Below are 20,012 nucleotides of genomic sequence, written 5' to 3'. Positions count from 1 at the left end.
ACCTGCCCGGGGGAGGCGCTGCCCATAGTGGGCTGAGCCCTTCTGCATCGATCATCAATTAAGAAAATGCCCCACGGACTTGCTCACAGGCTAAGCCGATAGAAGCATTGTCTCAATCGAGGTTCCCTGTTCCCAGATGATCCTGGCTTTCATCAAGTTGACAAAACCAACAAACAACAACTAGCTAGCACACTTGGGTTATCGCCACTTAAACATTCAGCAAGACCCTCTTCTCCGGTGAGGCGTCATAATTCACAGGCTTAGGGTTTGAGGATGTGGACATTCTGGGGAAGGGTATTATTCTGCCCATCACGTTTTGCAAACACACACACACTCACACACACACACACACACACACACACACGAATGTTCATTTCAGACAAAGGCGTTTGGGAGATGTTAAATTAACTAAGGTTAACTGGATTTCTTTTTATGGGCAAAGCTGTTTAGAATTTTGCTTTAATTCTGAGGCAGGCTTTGTTGTGTGACTTTTCTGTAGAATAGCCAATTTAAGTTTATCCCCAACTAACTTACAAATAAATGATACTCAGGCTATGGTTATTTTATTTGCCTTTAACAATTACTCAGGCAGGTGGGTGGGGGTAACCCCTAATCTCCTCTTCTCACTGCTGGCCCGGCTACCTCCCCAGTGGTGAACCCCAGATACAAGGTGTTTCTCCTGGCCACAAGCTCATGATCCACTTCCCCTCATGGGGGATTCCTCCTCTTCTTGTTCTTCCTCCTCCTGTGGTCTCTCCTCTCTCCGTAGCTCTCCTCTCCACTCCAAGTCAGGCAACTCAAAACCCGCCTACCTCTAACCCCTCCAGTAACTAACTGTAGCCAGTTTTATTTAACCAATAGTTTTAATTTAAGGAATAAGGTTTGCACAACAAAAGCTTGCAAATGTGAGAATTCACCTTCTGGTACAGAATTTAGCATCATCGCAATACACAGCTGTAGACCAAACCTCAACACTTTTCCTACTGAGATGTGATTAAAAGTTGACTTACCCTTGACAGGGTACCAGCAGCAGAGCAAAATAACAGTTCTAAGTCTAGCTTTGTGAACCAGTATGCATGTTGGAATTACTCACAGGAGTAATGACTTAATGACAGCTGTATCTCTGAAAAATCCTACCCCAGCCTGGGTGACAACTCACAGAGGCCGTGTCCTAGAGCTCCCTGCATGACTTGCAAGCAGCTGGGCAGATTGGAGACTCCTCAACCCCTGTCATTGTTATTGCTTATGTAACCTTGGGGGTTGAACCTTATGAATTTTCTAAGTCTGGATGCTTCCTGGGATTTCCTTCCTGATCCTTGTAAGTTTCAGTTACTTCCTGAGTCTTACAAGGTTCCCTTCTCCCTGTATTTAAAGGGAACTCTATACAACAGGTTCTCTGGTAGCCAAGCCTGGCCTTTGACTTCTGATCTTCCTGTCTCCCTTCCTGAGTGCTGGGATTGCAGGCGTGACTCTCCACATTGACTCTTTTTTGGATGTGTTTGTATATAATACAGAGTACAAATCAGAAATTTTGGTATCTGTTACTTTTGTTTCATCAAATGCCTTCTATCCCATCCTTTTTAAAATTCCTGCGAAGAAACACCTAATATTTCAGGATAAAATGGGATCCCAGTCTCAGGAAGACAAGAGAGTCTGGAGGTGTTTCTTTCAGTCAGAAGAGGCCTATGATTCTAAGCTCTAGCACATCCCACATGGACGGCCACATGTTAGTGTGCAGTGAATTGAACACCGGGGAGAGAAAGTCTTCATTTCACCTTTGAAATCTCTGGTGAGAAATGAGGTGTCCTCCTCCACCCTCAGGCGGAGACTTCACCGTCTGCCCATCCGTTCCCTGAACCACAGCATGCCGAAGGACCACCCAGGGAATCTTTTCTGCCCATTTTTTACTAACTCCAGTTCCCCGGGGCCCAGCCCACTTTGTGCCTGAGCCTCTCTGACTCTCCACTAGAAGAGCAAACAGCTGTCTCCCAAAAATACTCAGAGAGATTCCCTCAACCATGAATATATTGCCAGGGAGGTGGGGCGATAGGCCAACGGGGTGGGCCCAGGAAGTCATGAGTCACCTGGCAGGAATTGCCTGAGTATTTTAGGCCCCAGGGTGGGGTAGCAGGCGGTGGAGTGGGCGGTGCTTGTATTCCTGGTTGGGTTAATTTATGGTTTTTATCCAAGTTAATGGTAGTTCTGAGAGGCGGCTTCAGGAGCTGGCCCGCTAGAATGTGTCTTTAACTACCCTGTTAAGCTTCCCTGCGGATGGGGTACCGATCCCGCCCTGTTTGTGGGTTTTTAATGTCAGTCTGTGAACTCCTGTCTTCCCTACTGCCCTATCATTCCTCCTTCTTTGTCCAGTCCCCTCCCTGGTGAGAAGAGTGTCAGACGTGTTTGCTTTGTCACATGCCCTGCCCAGCGCTTATCAGCTCTATTAAAAGCTCCAGTGCCGGATTCAGATTGGGGACTATTCCATTAAAACATCACATTAACGAGTCCTCAGAGAAAATCTCTCTCAAAGCTTTTGAGCTCATAACTACTTGGCTGTCTTATGAGCTTCTACAGCTCCTAACATGTTAACCATCAGACAAGAAAAATGTTCCTAGTGACGGTCGACAGCAGCTGGTCCCGGGAGACCTGAGGCTCCTCCCTGGATATTTAGGGAGTGGGCTAGCCTGGAGGGTCCCATAACCATATCTCTCTTCTGTCCCTGTCCAGACCCAGTGGATGCAACTCTAGGTAAAGAGTTGGGAGGCCAGCAGAGATGCTCACAGGCCTGGGGGTGGTCAGAACCCTGGTTGCAGTTCAGATACCCCCTCAGACTCACCAGCTGAGTGCCAGCCTGGGAGTTTAGGTCAGAGGTCACAGCTTACAAGGTCTCCTGGGATAAAATCATCACTGAAAAGTGAGCACTGTAGGGTACTTCTGAAGCCGGAGCTGACCCTCCATAGACACACTGTTCTTCAGTGTCCGTAGGAAACGGGACAGCATGGGCCACTGCTGCTGGGGGCTGGATTCTCTTTCTGCCTCACATCTCTGACTCTTGGACTACTGCCTCCTGACATCAGTTCTCATTTTGAGGGCTGCTTGGACATGACATTGCTGGGACCCAAGCACTGAGCTGTGCAGCCAAGGGGCCCTTGGAATGACCCGCAGTATCGTTCCTTGTCATCGAGGGCCCGGCAGAGTGCAGAGAGCTGAGGACCGGCTGGCGCCTCTGATCCTCTGAGCCCCTAGGAAGGTTTAAGGCCTGTCATGTTCTCTCCCACCTGCTACGGTCCCATGAAGGCAGCCACACCAACACGGTAACAAGAGTCCTCGGGGGCTGGGAAGGTGGCTGGCTCAGTTTGCAAACTGCTTCCCTGGCAAGCACAAGGGCCAGAGTTTGACACCTAGAATGCACATAAAAAGACAGACAGACAGACATACAGACAGAAAGTCCATTTTAAATCTTAGTTTAGTGCTAGGAAGGCAGAGACTGGTTGATCACTGGGGTTCTTGTCTTAAAACACTCTCAGTGCATAACAGAAGTTGTCCTCTGGCCTTGACACACATGAAAATGGATACACACACACACACAAACATACACAGACATACACACAGACACACACACATACAGACACACAGACAGACACACACACAGGCACACAGACACACAGACACACACACATGCACATACACGCACACACAGACACATGCAAACAGACACACACACATGCACACACACGCACACACAGACACACACACCAGACACACACACAGACACACACACAGACACACACACAGACACACACATATACACACACAGACACACACAAACACAGACAGACAAGCATACACAGACACACACGCACATACACACAGACACATGCGCATACACACACACATCCATCCTGGGTGCTGACTGCAGGAGTAGACCAAGGGATGAGTTACGCTCCCCGCCTTTGAAGCAGAGCGTTGGCTAGGCACTGGCTATGGTGATACACAGTGACACCAGGGAAGGGTGACAGCTGGCTCGTGTGGCTTCTGTTAATGGTCAAGGGCAGGGAGGAGAAGAGGGAATTTCTTTTCAAAGAACAGCAGTGAAGCAGGACATTGTGCTCAGGAGCACACCCAACACCTCCCTTCCCCCACCTCCCCATTCTCCCCTCCTCAGTCCCCACCCTTCAGTCCATCCCACCACCCCACAAGGGGTCTCAGTTGCAGCAGCCACAGGGGTATGCCTCGGGATTGCCTGTCCTCTTTTCTGGCTCACCTTTCAAGCGAGCTGCGTAGCTAATAGAGCAGTGTGAGGTGAGAGTGTGAGTCTTCTGGCCTGGCCACCTTCCACTGCGCCCTTGAGCTGAGATCTACCTCAGGGTTGAAGCTGCCCTTGCACAAGCCTTCCTGATCGTCTTGTCTCAGGCCTTGCGTTTTGCCCTCCCGCCCTGCACCTGCAGTGGTTTCCCAGACAACCGACACGGGTGACGCGCTGGCCCAGCTGAAGACGGATGGGGAAAGTGTAGCTGACCCATGGCATTGCTCTACCTGCATATATTGCAAGTCGGTTAAGTATGGGACTTCCTTAAGAAAGCTTAGGAATGTCTACAAAGATAGAGGACAAAAGCAAAGGGAGGAGGTCTGTGGTAGGGGAGTGCTACTGGGATGTCAGGAGGAAATCACTCGGGGTGGGAGATGTAGAGACAGGTTAGCCAGTCACACTGCTGCTAAACAGGGGCCAGGATGCTGGCAAGACCAGGAAAATTCCTCCATCCTCTCGACACAGACCAGGTAGATTCGTGGGACTGAATGTGGGATGTTCTGTTTCACACTAAAGCTTTGGGAGTCGGCCTCACCCTAGCTGCCTGGAAGTCAGTCTTTTCCTAGCAGTCTTCAGATGAAGATGTAGAACTCTCAGCTCCTCCTGCACTGTGCCTGCTTAGATGCTGCCATGTTTCTGCCTTGATGACAATGGATTGAACCTCTGAGCCTGTAAGCCAGCCCCAATTAAAAGTTGTCTTTTATAAGACTTGCATTGGTCATGGTGTCTGTTCACAGCAGTAAAACCCTTAACTAACCCCTAACAGAATTTGGTGAAATTCTAGGCTCAGTTACTTCAGAATCTCTGCCTTGGAGAAGCCTAGAGAGGAAAAAAAGACTCAGGTGGGCGCCTGGATGGGGCTGGGCTGGGGTCAGGCCAGGAAGCTCTGAAAGGCGTGTTCTTTAAAGAATAAAAAATTTCTGCTGTGTGACAAACCAGCATATTTCGATACTAGCCTGGGTGCTAACTACAGGCGTGTCAGGGCTCAGTTATCTCTGCCTAATATCCTCCTACACAGGCATGCACGGATTCCACAGGCTATGCTCTTTGCGCTCTTTGCGTAGTAATGAGTTGTTCTAAACACTTTAAGGGTGTGCTAGAAGTGTTGGCATCTGCGAGGAATCTTCACAAAGCAAACTCTGGAAGGAGGTGTCTGACTCTGTCCGTCCTCAGGCAGCGGAGTCCACACTTTAACCTCCTCATCCTCAACCTATTTGCCAAGAATAATGAGGGGGAGGTGTGTCTGTGTATCACGTGCACAGTGGTCAAGACAGCTCAGATGCAATAGGAGGGATGTTTGTCTTCTCAGGCCCAGGCGAGGGATAGCAGACAGGGTTTGCTTTTGTGTCAGCCTTCCCGACAGAAGCCAGAAGCCACCTGGACCACTGTGTGGGGGTGTTTTCAGGGTATCCCAGCCGATCAGTCTCATGGAGGTAGGTATGGAGAGAACACCCGAGACTCCATATACCTGTGCTAACCATCCAGACCCAGACTTATATTTTTTGTCTGCATCTCATACCAGCCCCCACTGTGGCTTTTCTGTTCTTTGGTGGCCCTGCCTATACCCAAAGTGACTGAGTGTTGAAATCTGGTCTGTTGCTATGTGTTGTGAGGCTAAATACTGGCTCCTCCAGGACTGGTGGCCCCCAGAGACCATAGAATCTGCACGTACACAAAATAATGCTATGTATTTGCTCCTTAATTTGAAGCCATCCAGTGAATAACAATGCCTACAGCCTAGAGCTGGGCAAAAGAGAGGTCGGCAGAGTTTCCCCGTTCCTAGGCTTGGAGTCTGCGGCAGGACCAAGAAGGGGAAGAGAGAGAAAGAAGACGGAGAGAAGACGCCATGGGGCAGGTAAATCATGAAAACATGGCCACAAGGGCTGGCCAGTTGGAGTAAGAGTAGCCCAGGTAGAACACGGCAAGTTATATGTCAGGGTTATTGGCAGGGAAGTAGACATAGCAGCAGAGAAGGTAGCTGTCTGCCTAGCATTAGTGCTGATTAAGGCTTATTATGAATATAAAAGTTGTGTGAGGGTGAAATGATCAAAGGCGGGGTAGGATCCTATTTGAGATTAGAGCATGTCAGTTCGTCTTGTGCTGTCCAGGCGCAGGGAACATCTGGTGGGTCTATTCTTCTGGACACTTGACTGACTACTACCTTGAAGGGGTGAGTGGCTGCCTCAAGGAACTGCTTCTTGTGGCTGAGGTCAGCAAGACCGACCACGAAGCCTGCTCAGGCTCCGGCAACCTCAGGGACAAGATTAGGATGCGTCCCGGGAAAGTGGGGAGGAGATTTGGGAAGGTAGTTTTATCAGGAAGGGTTTTTTTTTGAAGATGTCAATCAAGTTAAGGTGAGCTGGTTAGAGTGGTCCCTAACGATGCTGCCTTTGCAAGAAAAAAGCCAGGAAGACTCAGGAGAGCAGCAGTGACAGCAGAGGCAGAGTTGGAATGATGCTGGCACAGGCCAGGCGATACCCAGGGCCTCCAGCAAGGAGTGAGCCAGTCCCTGCTGACACTTGTCAGTCAGCTTCCAGGACAGTGAGTGGGGAGACCTCAGCTTGGGTGCTTCACGATGGAGGCCCCCGGAAGCTGATAAAACCATTTTCTCAACACCAACCCATCACTGATATATATCCAGAAGTATGGCTGTTGTATGTAGGACGTTTTGAGAATCTGAACAGTCACGTGATAGATCACAGGCAGAAGAAACCAAGAGTCATTCTTACAAGGAAGTTCCCGATCCAGGCTGTCCGTAAAGCATCACTGAGAAAGAAGTAGGCTGGCAGTGGAAATGACCAACGCAGATGTCCTAGCTTGGTTTCAGTTCCCGGGACAAAACACTGACCAAAAGCAGCTTTGGGGGAGGGAAGGGTTTATTTCAGGTCACAGTTTATAGCCCATCAATGTGGGGAAGTGAGGGAAGGAACTCACGGCAGGAACCTGGAGGCAGGAACACAGGCCATGAAGGAATGCTGCTTACTGGTTTGCTCCCCTTGGCATGTTCAGTCTTATACAACCCAGGACCACCCGTCCAGGAGTGACACCACCCATGATGGCCTGGACCCTCCCACCTGAAGGATCAATAACAAAAAAGATCTATAGGCCAGTCTCCTACAGGAGAATCACAAGTTCAAGTTGCCAGCTTGGTATCTCAGTGAGATCCTGTCTCAAAGAAAAGGTATAAAAGCATGCTAGGGCTCTAGCTAGAGGCCGAGGGGCGGCTGTACAGCGTGCTCAGGGCCCTAAATATGTGACACCTAATAATACAGGAATGGTTAATTTTCCATACAATACCAGGTCTACAACATGTTATATTGTGACTAAAAATGATATACAGTAATTAAGACTGAGGAAAAGCTAGGTGAAGGCATTTTATTTTCTATAGGTGGGAGGATTTTTTTTTATTATTTTATTAATACATCTGTTTAAATATATATAATAACAAATAATAGTAATCTCTCCATATCACTTGCCAAGGGTCACTCTTCATTTTCTGTCTAGTTATTGAGATGGACGAAATCTAGTTCTGGGATAGAATGATACAAGCTACCTGTGCTGTGACTTTGCTTTTAAGACATTTGTTATTTATTTTCTGAGGAGTGTGTGTGTGTGTGTGTAAGGAAAACTTGTAGGAGTTGGTCCTCTCCTTTGACTGTTGTGGATCCTGGGAATTAAACTCAGGTCATCAGGGTTAACAGCAAGCACCTTTCATCTTATGGGCCTTTTCTTATGCCATATCTTACCATCATTGTTAGGACATTTTCTTACTTTAATTTAAAAGTCGTGGGTGAGTATACTTGTCTCTTTAAGGAAACCTTCACTCTCTTAAGAGTTACACTCGCTCCCTAATATCTATCTCTTCAATGTTATCGTAAGAACTATACTTTTTAATCTTTAATCATTCTCTAGGATGCCCGCATCCCCAAGCAATGTGAAAGCCACTAGACTCTAGCTGAAGGGACAGTTACTCAAGAGCGAACCAAATAGCTCAGAGTATTTTGCATGGTGGGTCCCGCCACGAAGGGTCAGTTGTTTACCCAGATCTGCGCCTTTGTGGAATCTTCTTTTATAAATGACAAAACTCTCTCCAAAGCGAAGGGAGCAGTCCCCAGGCACACATGGGAACAGCAGATATTTCTGTCCTTAGGTTCTAGTTTACTCATCCAGAGCCTGGAGGCTTTGTTCTCAGAATTCACGCTGTCATCAAGAGGACTCAACATAAATACAGCGGTGGGCTGGCCTGTGGCTTTGCTGCGACTACAAGCAGCTACAATTGCCTGCCAAGCGCTGGTCTCCTCCTGGGTGTAGAATGACTGCTTCCTCTCTGTTTGATCCTGGACTAGGCTCCACCCTTCTGACTATCTCCCTATACTCCCTACTCCCTGTACCTGCCTTCACAGCTATGGGTTAGTTGTCTGCTTTTACACATGCCATGGTAATCTTCAGTAGGCTTCTATGAGGTCAGTGGCTACGTGCATGATGTCCCCTGTTGGAACATAAGCTCTCCACAGTTCTCCATGATCTCCTTGGATCATGGTGTCGATGTGGTATCTAGCCTGTAGCCCCTTTGGAGATCTTAAGGATGTCCTACAGAAAGTCTGTTCCTGGCTTCCTTCAGATGAAAATGTAGAACCCTCAGCTCCTCCTGCACCATGCCTGCCTGGATGCTGCCGTGCTTCTGTCTTGATGACAATGGACTGAACCTCTGAACCTGTAAGACAGTCACGATTAAATGCTATCATTTATAAGACTTGCCTTGGTCATGGTGTCTGTTCGCAGCAGTAAAACCCTAACTAAGACAGAAGTTGGTTCTCAACCTGTGAGTTGCAACCCCCCTGGGGTCCCACATCAGGAATCCTGCTATGAGATTTACATTATGATTCATAACAGTAGCAAAGCTATAATTATGAAGTAGCAATGCAATAATTTTATGGTTAGGGGTCACGACGATATGAGGAAAGTATATTAAAGGGTCACAGCATTAGGAAGGTTGAGAGTCACTGATTTAGGGGATCTAAAAATTCCTTGAAATTGTGTGCCCCGTGGCCTACCAGCAGGGGTATCATTCTATGGCATCTTTCATCCTGATGACAACTGCCCTCGGGAGTACACCCACCCAGAGGGCCTTTGCCTTTGTAGTGCTTGGTTTGGGCTTATTGCCAGGCAGACCCACAAGAGCCCAGGGGAAGCTTATCAGGAACCTGTGGGAATGAGTGTTCTCATTAAAGAAGGTGACCTGTGGGAGGGCTTAAGTCCTCTTTGTCAGACACCACCCTTACAATGATGCCCAGTGTGGACGAAGCCCTTGCAGGCCACACAGAGGGCAGACCAAGAGGCAGGAAGGCACCCAGGCCTTTCTCTTTGTAGATCACCACATTTACCTGCCAGCGGCCATTCACTTCAACCTATGGGATACAGATGACTGATTCGTTAAGCACTGTAGTTAGTGTTCATGAGGTGAGGACCAGAGAGTTATCTCTCCATGACTCTCACTCCAAGTACCACAGATGCCTGTGGGTGTTGGTAGATGTTGGTTGACTGATGGATGGACACACAGGGAATCCATGGACAATACCTCTAGGCCAAGTGTCCAGGCTGAGAAGGCTGGAGTAGATGAACCTGCCTTGCCTCTGGTAGACTTTGCCTAACTGGGGTATGTGTTGTGTCCACACACAAGCCCACTGCTCAGCCCTGCCGGGAATAGGAAAGAGGTGTGGATGCCTGAACACACGGGCCTTGGGATGTTTTACCGAGAACCCAGCTGTCTCCTGAGTAGGTGTCTGCAGATTCAGGGGTGAGGGACAGAGGCGCTGCCCTCCTTAGCAAGAACATGAGGGCACGTGGGCTTTGTTGACAGACATGCTGATGCTGGGTGACTTGTAGTTTTGAGACGGACTCTGAAACTATGTCTCTGCTTAGTTAGAAATCACCTTGTTAGCAGAGAGGCATCGCAGCTAGTGAGGCCCAGACATATTTGCTCCAGTTACTTATTCTTCCTACATCTGCTGTCCAGTCAGGGAAGCTTATCACCCACCTCCCCCCGTACACACACACAGACACACACAGACACACACACACACACACACACACACACACACACAGAGGCTGCTGTTCCCTTGGACACATACCCCTTGAGAAAGGTTCAGCTTTGTGGGGCGGTGGTGGCGCATGCCTTTAATCCCAGCACTTGGGAGGCAGAGGTGGGAGGATTTCTGAGTTCGAGGCCAGCCTGGTCTACAGAGTGAATCCCAGGATAGCCAGGGCTGCACAGAGAAACCAGGTCTTGAAAAGCCAAGAAAAGAGAATGGCACAGCTTCTGTTGATCCAAGTCTGTTCAAATGCTGGGTTGTGTGTTCTCCAGGGTTTGGTAAGGGGCAGCTATTGGTAGGCTATCACCCAGTGTCAGAGAGTCCCGGAGATCTTCCCATCTACGGGTAGCACAAGCTCTTCCATAGATGGCACAGACAAATGCCTATGAGATGCAATAGGAAGGAGTGTGGCGTGTGTGCTCTGTGGTCCAGGCTCAGATCCAGCTATGGAGTTTTTAGAACTGGCTGTGTACTCTGCGTGTTGGGGGCAGTGGGTGTGGCTTGTCTTCTCTCCTTTGTGATTGGATGATCTTGATGAAGGTCACATCCAGGGCCCAGAAAGCTCAGCTTGTCTGGAAGGCTGTAGTCGGAGCACAAGGTATAAGGGAAAGGTCCACTGGTCAAGAACTAGGGGTCTGTAAAACTGGAGGCCCTGCCTACTAGGAGTCAGGCTGCTTCGTGTGGACAGAGAACTCCAGCTAATGTTAACTAACTTGAAGGAGAGCCCATGACCTACCTGTTTCCTGTGACCATAAGCCTCGTTTTCTCTGAGCTGCTGCTGCTAGTTTGCATTCTGTGGCCTCTATTTTGTGGTCTGAGGGCCAGCTGCATCTTTGTCTCCGGACCCTCTGGAGCCTGCAGGCTCTCCTGGGACAGCAGTGTGGCCAGAGCCAGTGACTGGGAGTAGGGTGGAAGTCACCTGACTCCCCAGCTTGAAGCAAAGCAGAAGGCACTTTTGACTCACTGGATGTGGTTGAAGGACATGACCTTCCTGTGAGTCTTTCTTTTGGGAAAGGAAGTCTTTGGAAGTTTGTAGCAACTGAATAAATCTTGTCCCTTTGATAAGCGGGGCTCCCCGTTTGGCCGGCTGTGGAGAAAGCGCCACACTTCCTGCCATTGTTTGGGCTGATTTGAGTTCCAGAGTGTGTCACTCGATAACTCATTCCTGGGGAGCTGTGACGGAAGTGAAGGCCCAGGCCGGAGCTGGAGCACCTCAGCCTGCAGGCCCACACATCCGAGTCCCAGCACAGGCCTGCGGCTGCCTGGTTATTCTTGGAAGTTATTTTGATCCGCTGGCCTTGCTCTGGTTCAGGTTTCCGAGCCCAGCCCCAGGGCTGGAGAAGCTGAGAATGAGGCAGCCCACTGTAATAATAGACATCTGCTCGCTCAGGAGGAGGTGCTCCGAGGGTCTGGAGGCCCATGCGCACTCCATGACGCCCACAACGTGACCTGTGCCACCCTACAGCGCGCGCCTTATCCCAGTATCAGTCACACCGGATGCGGTCAGGCTGGAGCCAAGCGGCCATGATTGTGGGATGGTCTCCATCCGCCAGAAAACCTGGCAGCTACCGGGGAGCATAAGTCAAGGGAGGCCCACGGGGGAGCGAGAGGGGAGGCTCCCCAGAGCCCTGGGTTCTCTGTACTTCCAGATATCCACCCAAGCAAGCCTCACTTTCAAACTTCTTCTTTTCCTTTTTGGGTTTTCGAGACAGGGTTTCTCTGTATAGCCCTGGCTGTCCTGGAACTCACTCTGTAGACCAGGAGACTGGCCTCGAACTCAGAAATCTGCCTGCCTCTGCCTCCCAGAGTGCTGACATTAAAGGTATGCGCCACCACCGCCTGGTTCTCACTTTTAACTTTAAAGGCTGAATAATTTTATTGTTGTTGTTGTTGTTGTTAGAGTCATCATGTTTAATAAATGACCTAGTGGCTCAAATGGGAGTAATATACTGACTTGTCATGGCTGTTCTGGAAGTCGGAGGTCTGAGGTCATGATTGTCAGGGTGACTTCTTGCCTAGTCTCAGAGGGGGACCTGCCACTATGGATCAGTGACGGGCTCCTGGTGGTCACCGGCATGCTGCTGTTCCTCAGCATGTAGAAACACAACCAGGTCTCTGCCTCCATTTCACCTAAGTTCTCCTTTTAAAGGGACACAGTCACAATGCACGGCCATTGTACTCCACTAGGACCCACCGCAACCGAGCTGACCACAGACTTACTCTTTTCTGAGCAAGTCTGTCTCAACAAGCCCACATTCCAAGGTACAAGTCCAGTGGAGACCAGTATTTTTACAAGTGGATCCTGAGGGGGTGGGGGTGGGGGTGGGGGTCGAACCTGTGACAGATGGAGACGATCTGGATTGCAGACATTTGGAAAACTGTGACAAGCCAAACTCAAAGGAGTGAACCTTCTTGTTTCTGCCACTCAGACTGTGGCAGTAAATGACTTAGGGCACACAAACATCTGGAAATGTGTCTCAAGATGGCACAGTATATATATATATATATATATATATATATATATACACACAATTCTGTTGCCTGCTTCACCTGACCTTTGCTTTTCAATTTTACAGATGTTTTCTTATCAATACCTCATCCGTGTTCTTAACAATGCCTTTGTTCTAAGAAAAATGGATCCAGGACCATTCCAGGCTACTTTTTCTTTTCTTTTCTTTTCTTTTCTTTTCTTTTTTCTCTTTTCTTTTCTTTTTCTGATGTGTGTTCTTTATTTGGCAAATCCAAAACCAATAATTAACATAAGCTTAAAATAAAAATAACTTGAATGATCAACTCTGAAAAATCATTATAGCAACATACTGATTACATTAAACAAATACCTTATAGTCTTTCCTATACCTCTCAGGTCCTCTGAAGAACTGCATTAAAAGGTGAAATCATAAACAGAACAAACACTGAAAAAAATGTCTAACGTTAACTAGGGAAATCATCACAACAAAGAAGAAATGAATTCACTGTTCCTGCTTGATCCTATTTTGTAACATTTTTATATATTTGTGAATACGTGGAGACTAATTCTGGGCCAGATACACTGCAGGACACTCTACCCTCAAAGATCTGTCAGTCTTGTGACATTACTTCCCTTGTTCTTGGTCTCTTGCTGTTGCCTGTGAACTGAGGCTCACAACTGTGCTGCAACTGCTTCAAAGTTAACCTTTTTGGGATAGCCAGCGCTGCTGCACACCTAAGGGTCGGGTGCCAGCACATTCGCTTCAGCCTTGTCAAGTCCTACTTACGCCTTGAGGCTCCTACCTAGCCTGGATGGGGGAGCTCGTGTTGGAGACAATCCCTGGCCACACTGGAGTTTTTCTGCTGCAAAAGTTTCTGATTGCTGAGGGGAACTTGCCCTTCCTGGTGGCAGCTGCTGCGGGAGAGGAAGTAAGGAGGGCCAGCTGAGACGTGCCTGGGATTGCACGGTCTCGAGACACTCAGTTCTAAGAAGTCCTGCGCTTGCATTCCAGACACTCTTGGCCCGCGCTGTGATGTGATGGGCGCATGCGCTCTACCACACTTAGGTCTCCGAGCTCGGGTTCCGAAGAGTCTCAGACTCCCAGACGCAGGGGTCAGCTGCGCCCGCTGCCTTCTGGGGAAGAACAGGGATGTGTCCTCCAGTGTATGTGTGTGTGTATGTGTGTGTGTGTGTGTATACTTGTGTTCAAGTGTGTGTGTATATTCATTCAGTTCATGAGTGTGTGTATATATGTGTGTGTGTATGCGTGTGCGTGTCTGTGTTCGTGCGTGTGTGTGTGTGTGTGTGAGTATACTCATGCATGTGTGTGTGCACGTGTGCTTGTGTATACTTGTGCTCATGTGTGTGTACTCATTCAGTTCATGAGTGTGTGTACATATGTGTGTATGTACACGTGTGTGCATGTCTGTGCTCATGCATGTGTGAGTGTGTACTTATGTGTGTATGTACTTGTTCATTCACGAGTGTGTGTGTATATGTGGATATGCACAGGTATGCATGTAAGTGTGCATATGTGTGCACGTGTCACACACATAGAGACCAGACCAGAGGCTTCCACCAGATGTCCTTTCTCAATCCCTCTCCATTTTATTTCTGGGGTCCAGGTCTCTCACCAAGCTGGAGCCCGATGATTTAGCTAGACAACGGTCCCAGAGCACCTCCGGTCTCTGTCCTGCTGTGGTTTCAGAAGTTTGCTGTGGCTCTTGGTTTCCCTAGAGGTGCTGGGAATCCAAACTCTGGTCCCTGGGCATGCGTGGCACATTAATGACAGAGCTGTTTCCCTAGATGCATGTGATTCTTAAAATCCACATGTGCATTCTCATATTATCCATCCATCAAACTCCAGGATGTTCCCACAATCCCCTCCCTGCACTGCCCAGCCACAGTTCCCAGATAGACTGGGACTTTTTTGTTTGCTTTCTTTCTTCTTTCCTCCCTCCCTGCTCTTCGTTCTTTTCTTCATTTCATTTCCTTAGGCAGAGTCTCACTATAGAAGCTAGGCGGTCCTCAAAGCCCTGATTCTCCTGCCTCGGCCTCCCGTGTGTTAGAACCACCTCCTTGGCCTCCTGGGTCTTAGTTCTCCACATGGATTATCCTGTCTCTCCTGGAACTGAGTCTGGTTGGAAGGAGCCGCATGCTCTCTCCTGCTCAGTCCATTTTGGGGTTCATCTAGGGCGAGCCCCACAGTTCTTGGTGGTATGAAGCTGGCTGAGTTGCTTGTCCCTGTCCTCCCCACGGGCTTCTGGGTCGGTCTTGTCCAGTGGCTGGGTGAGGGTGTATTGAGATGTGTCTGCAGTGGGCTGCTAAGATGGCTCTGACCTGACGTCAGGGTATGGGGAAAGCGCAGACCCTCTGTCTTGTGAAGTGGCCTTATACATTGCTGGGAGGAGACAGAGATTTGAGTGGCTGTGGTTAAGAATGGGGAAAGCTTTGCACCGGCTGACATCTGTCTTAGTGGAAGTCCCTTGGAGGCGCCTCAGACAGTTTGCAAGAGATTAGTACAGAACCCAGGAAGGGCTGCACAGCAGCTCACGGCCTGGCTCTCCGTAGCCTGCTCTGGTGGTGAATGCTAAGCAAAGAAACCCCATACTGTTTTCGTCACGGTGGCATTTGTCCTTCTGGGGCCTACTTGTCCTGCCCAGTCCCATGGGCATGTCCCTTTACAGCCACTCATCTTGATGGGATGGATGGTCTGTTTACTGAGGATCGTGTAAGACGGTCAGGAACTTTCCAGGGCATCTTTGGTATACTCCAAGGAGAAGGAAAGAAAGAGAGTACGTGGAGTCCAAACGGCCAGAGAAATCAGCGGCTGAGGAGGGGTAGGGGGAAGGGCCTTGGCCTTGGTTGTCAGCGGCTTCCTGCCTCCTCCAGGGTGCATGAGAAACTGAGGTCTCTCTCTTCTACCCTCCCATGTTAGCCTGAATGCAGCCAGCGTTGAAGCACACTCAGTCAGGTCGGGAACTTGACTCGTGAATGGGACTGTGTTGTGAGCGCAGGAAGGGGTCTTCTTTGGAAACCCTTGTTTATGTCACACAGTCTGTGCCTGTGCCTCAGAGTTGCCCGGTCTCACAACTTGCTTCTTTAATGTGATGGGCCACCAAGGGGGCCTGTCCCAGATTTGGAACTGGCTTCCCAAAGCCACAGTCCCAGCCTTTTGAGTGTGTGTGTGTGTGTGTGTGTGTGTGTGTGTGTGTGAGAGAGAGAGAGAGAGAGAGAGAGAGAGAGAGAGAGAGAGAGAGAGACTGAGGATATGAAACACAGGGGGAAGGGAGCGGTGAGTGAGAAGGCCCAGTGTGAGTTCTGCTTGAGAGGTCGCCAGGGACAGAGCCTGGGTGCCGGGATATGTGGACACCAGGCCAGCAAGGATTAGAGGGAGAAAAGTCTCATGGAGAAGAAGGTTCAGGAAGACAAAGGCGAGCCTCTGTGTGACTGCTGTGACAAGCTACCCTCCGGCTGAGAGGGGCTGTGGGAAAGCCCTGGCGGCCCAGCCCCTGTCCGTTCTGGTGAAAGCAGCCCTTGGCAGTGCTGCCCCAGGAGGGCCGTGGGCTGGCTCACAGTGCTCCTCACCCTGGCCACACTTGGGGACTGTGAGTTCCCAGGCCCCGGCAGACAACCTTGGGCAGAGTCCCACTTCCTCTCTGAGAAAGGCTTTGGCGAAGGAAGGAGGGAGGGACGGTGCATCTCTAAGGGATGAACTGCCTCAAGAGTGCCCCGGATTGAGGTCACTCTGGCTGTTTGCTCCCTTCCAAGGGCCCTTGGAGGGAAGCAGGAAAGAAATGACCATTATTCTCCCGGCTCTTGCTAACAGGGGTTTGATGACAAGAATTTTATAGTTTGGAGGGGACTTGCGGAAGCGATAACCTCAATCCTTCATTTTACAAAAGAGAAACAGAGCTTAAGGCTCTTGGCTGAGATCTCCTGGCTGCATGGTGTCTAAATCCTAATTCAGGATGAGTTCCCCCAATCCCACGGGAGGAAAAGAACCCAGGGCAGGGATCCAGGGGAGCCCAGAACCAACAGAGAGCTTTCTTGGCGGCTTATTAGTTAAGAGCATATGTTCTTCAAAAGGATTGAGGGTCAAACACCACCTATACGGTGGCTCAGAATCATCTCTAACTCCAGCCCCAGTGGTTCAATGCCTCCTTCTGACGTCTGCAGGTATCAGGCACATACGTGTGCACAGACATACAAGCAAGCAAAGGACGCATACGTAGGAAACAAAATAAGTATAAAAATAAAATTAAAAAAAATAAAGAGTGCTCTCTTGGTCTGAACCCCACGAAGCAAGGGCTGCTAAGGTCAGTTTGGGGGTGGTAGGGAGAGACAACGACGTTGTGACCCCCGACACCAAGAAATGATAAATGAGCGAGAGAAGGGATATGCTAATGACCTCATTCTGATCCATCCTGAACTGTCACGATTGCTATGTGTCACGTGCACGCGCGCGCGCGTGTGTGTGTGTGTGTGTGCGTGTGTGTGTGTGTGTGTGTGTGTGTGTGTGTGTGTGTAGATACAAAGAGATACAGAGAAGAAATGCAGGATGCTTCGAGCGGCGTGGGAGGGCGTGACATCCTTTGTCACCTTCTGTTCTAGGCCTAGCCATTTCTTGCAGCAGAGACTGTCGTGTGCATGTCACAGCATGTCAGGGGAATTAAGGGCCTTTGAGGGTCTGCTGACCAACTTCCTGTCCAACGTGGGAACTCCTGAGGCCCTGTGACTTTTCTAGAAACTTCCGAAGAGAGAGAAGCCTCTGCCGCCTGGGCTCCCATTCAGCTTGGGGGCTGGGCACCCCTGGCACCCCTGGCACCCTGAATCTTGAATGTCGATCGGACCTGCGGTTCGTGGTGGGATGTCGTTATGCGGAGTGCGCAGAGCTGGGCCCTGCACCCCTCGACTTCTCCCGAAGTGCTGAGGCCATGAGCCTGGTGGTAGGATGGGGCCTGGGGGCAGCTGGGGTGGGCTTCACTGGTATCTCCGTTCACCAGGCACATGACCTTGAGCAGATGGTTTCATTTCTGTGAACATCTCCTCAGCTATTCAACGAAAGCAAGGCCCCGGCCCAGGGGTGTGAACAATACTTACAAGAGTTCCAAAGCGCCCGGAGCCTCTTGTTTGACCCACTGTTACCTTCGCAGCCTTTTATTCCTGCACCCTGAGGCTCTTCTTCGCCCATATGATGGTTCTTCCCTCAACCCCCAGGCAGTCACAGGGAAGCTGGAGTGTTCTTTCTGAGTAGGAGGACATAGGAGAGTATGGACCAGAGCTCAGTGCTGGCCAGGTAAGCAGTGATGCTTAGCACTGGGATCTGCCAGCTGGTGTGAACCAGCCAGCATGGGCTAACCAGCCAGCCACCCCCACCACTCTCCTACCTGGTGGCCACAGCCCCTGGAAAGAACATATCCGGTGAAGGCCACACTGGCAGGCCTGCCTGTGGTGACCTTCCTGCCACATTGCTCCACGCTGGGGGCAGATAGCACGCTCAAGGCCTTTGAGAACAGCTGACAGTGTTAGCCGGCAGGTGCTCTCCAAGGGTGTGATGGTGGAGTTGGGGAGATGGCTTGGTGGGTGTGGTACTTGGGGTGCGAGTGCGAGTTCAGGACAGATAAAAGGTTGCCGGTAAAGGGCATGTAAAGATGGCCTGCTTGTGAGCTAGAGGAGGCTGAACCAAGCCGACACCCTCACTGATAAAACACCAAGGGGGTGCGGGGGGGGGGGGTGCGGGCAGCGAAACTGCAAAGTGACAGAGGCTGTGTTCGCCAGGGCTAAAAATAGACATTCCTTGGTGTTCTTGTAGTAACACCCGAATCACTTCACAGCTGTGTAATGTGGGGAAAAATATATTTCATGCCTTGGTCTTCTCCACCGTAAGCAAATGGGACTTGCCATCCGCGGTTAGCCTCACACCATACGGTGGGGAAGATCTCAGCACAGCAACCCGTCGGCCATTGAGACCCGCCCATGGCCGTTTTGATGACAATACATTCTGAGATGAGTCTGAAATTTCAGAGGGAGGGTTGAGGAAGGGTCATATTTCTGTTGTTGTCTGTGCTTTTATACATATACATATATACATACACATACATATGCACATACATATACATACACACACACATATATATATATACACATATATATGTACATGTATATATATATATATATATGTATATATATATAATTCTATTCCACCATACGTTCTGAACATTGTCTACTGAGAGAAAATGTAAGGCATGATTTAAGTGACTTTCACAGAACAACACTGTCTTCTTAATGCTCCCTTTGCACGTTTTGCATGGGGAGTTGGGGGGCTCTGGGTGGTTGCACTGGAACTTTGTTATGGTCCAGTGTGGGCGCAGAGGAGCTACAGTTTAAAACCTGGCTTTGGCCTGGCCCTCACCCAGTGGTTGGCCCATCACCTTGTACCTGGCTCCAAGACTTTTTTCTTTTGGGTTTAAGCCCTAATTCCAAAGCTGCGTTGGAGTGTCTGCACACTAGCTGTATACCGTCCCTTTAACTATAACTCACACGCAACTCGCAACCCTCCCTGACCCCGAGACCTCTGCACTTGTGTTTTATGTCCCTGATGTGAATAGGTTTTTGGATTCAGATTTTAAGACCCACACTGTGGCGTTTGCTGTAGTGTGCTCAGAATCCCCACGTTTGCCTTGTCTCTTGTGTATGTGTTAGGTCACCCCTGGAGCCCAGCCACAGCCATAGGAAGAGGAAGCCTTCTGAGACACACAGCCTCCAGGAGCTATGTGGTCGTTTCTACGGCTGCCAGTGAGGCCTGCCGCAGTCGGCGCACTTGAATTTCTCTGTCGATCCCTATCTGTAGTTTATAGAGGGAAGTTTGGCCCACGTGGGGCTCCTTAACCTCATTTGTGAGACTGTGGTACATGCTAGGTAGGTGGCCTTGGTAGTACTGGGGATACTATTCACAATTTAAGCACGTCTGAAAGCCTTGCTCTGTGTGTCTCCAACGAAGCATTTTAGTCTGGTTGGTTGTTAAGCTAGGAATGGAAGGGAAAACTCCTTTAGCAGGATGTAGTCTCTCTCTCTCTCTCTCTCTCTCTCTCTTGCACACACACATACACACGCACACACACACACACACATACACACACAC

Source organism: Apodemus sylvaticus, chromosome 23 (assembly GCF_947179515.1).
Source record: "Apodemus sylvaticus chromosome 23, mApoSyl1.1, whole genome shotgun sequence".
In the NCBI taxonomy this organism is placed as follows: Eukaryota; Metazoa; Chordata; class Mammalia; order Rodentia; family Muridae; genus Apodemus; species Apodemus sylvaticus.
Note: the sequence above shows the minus strand (reverse complement) of the source record.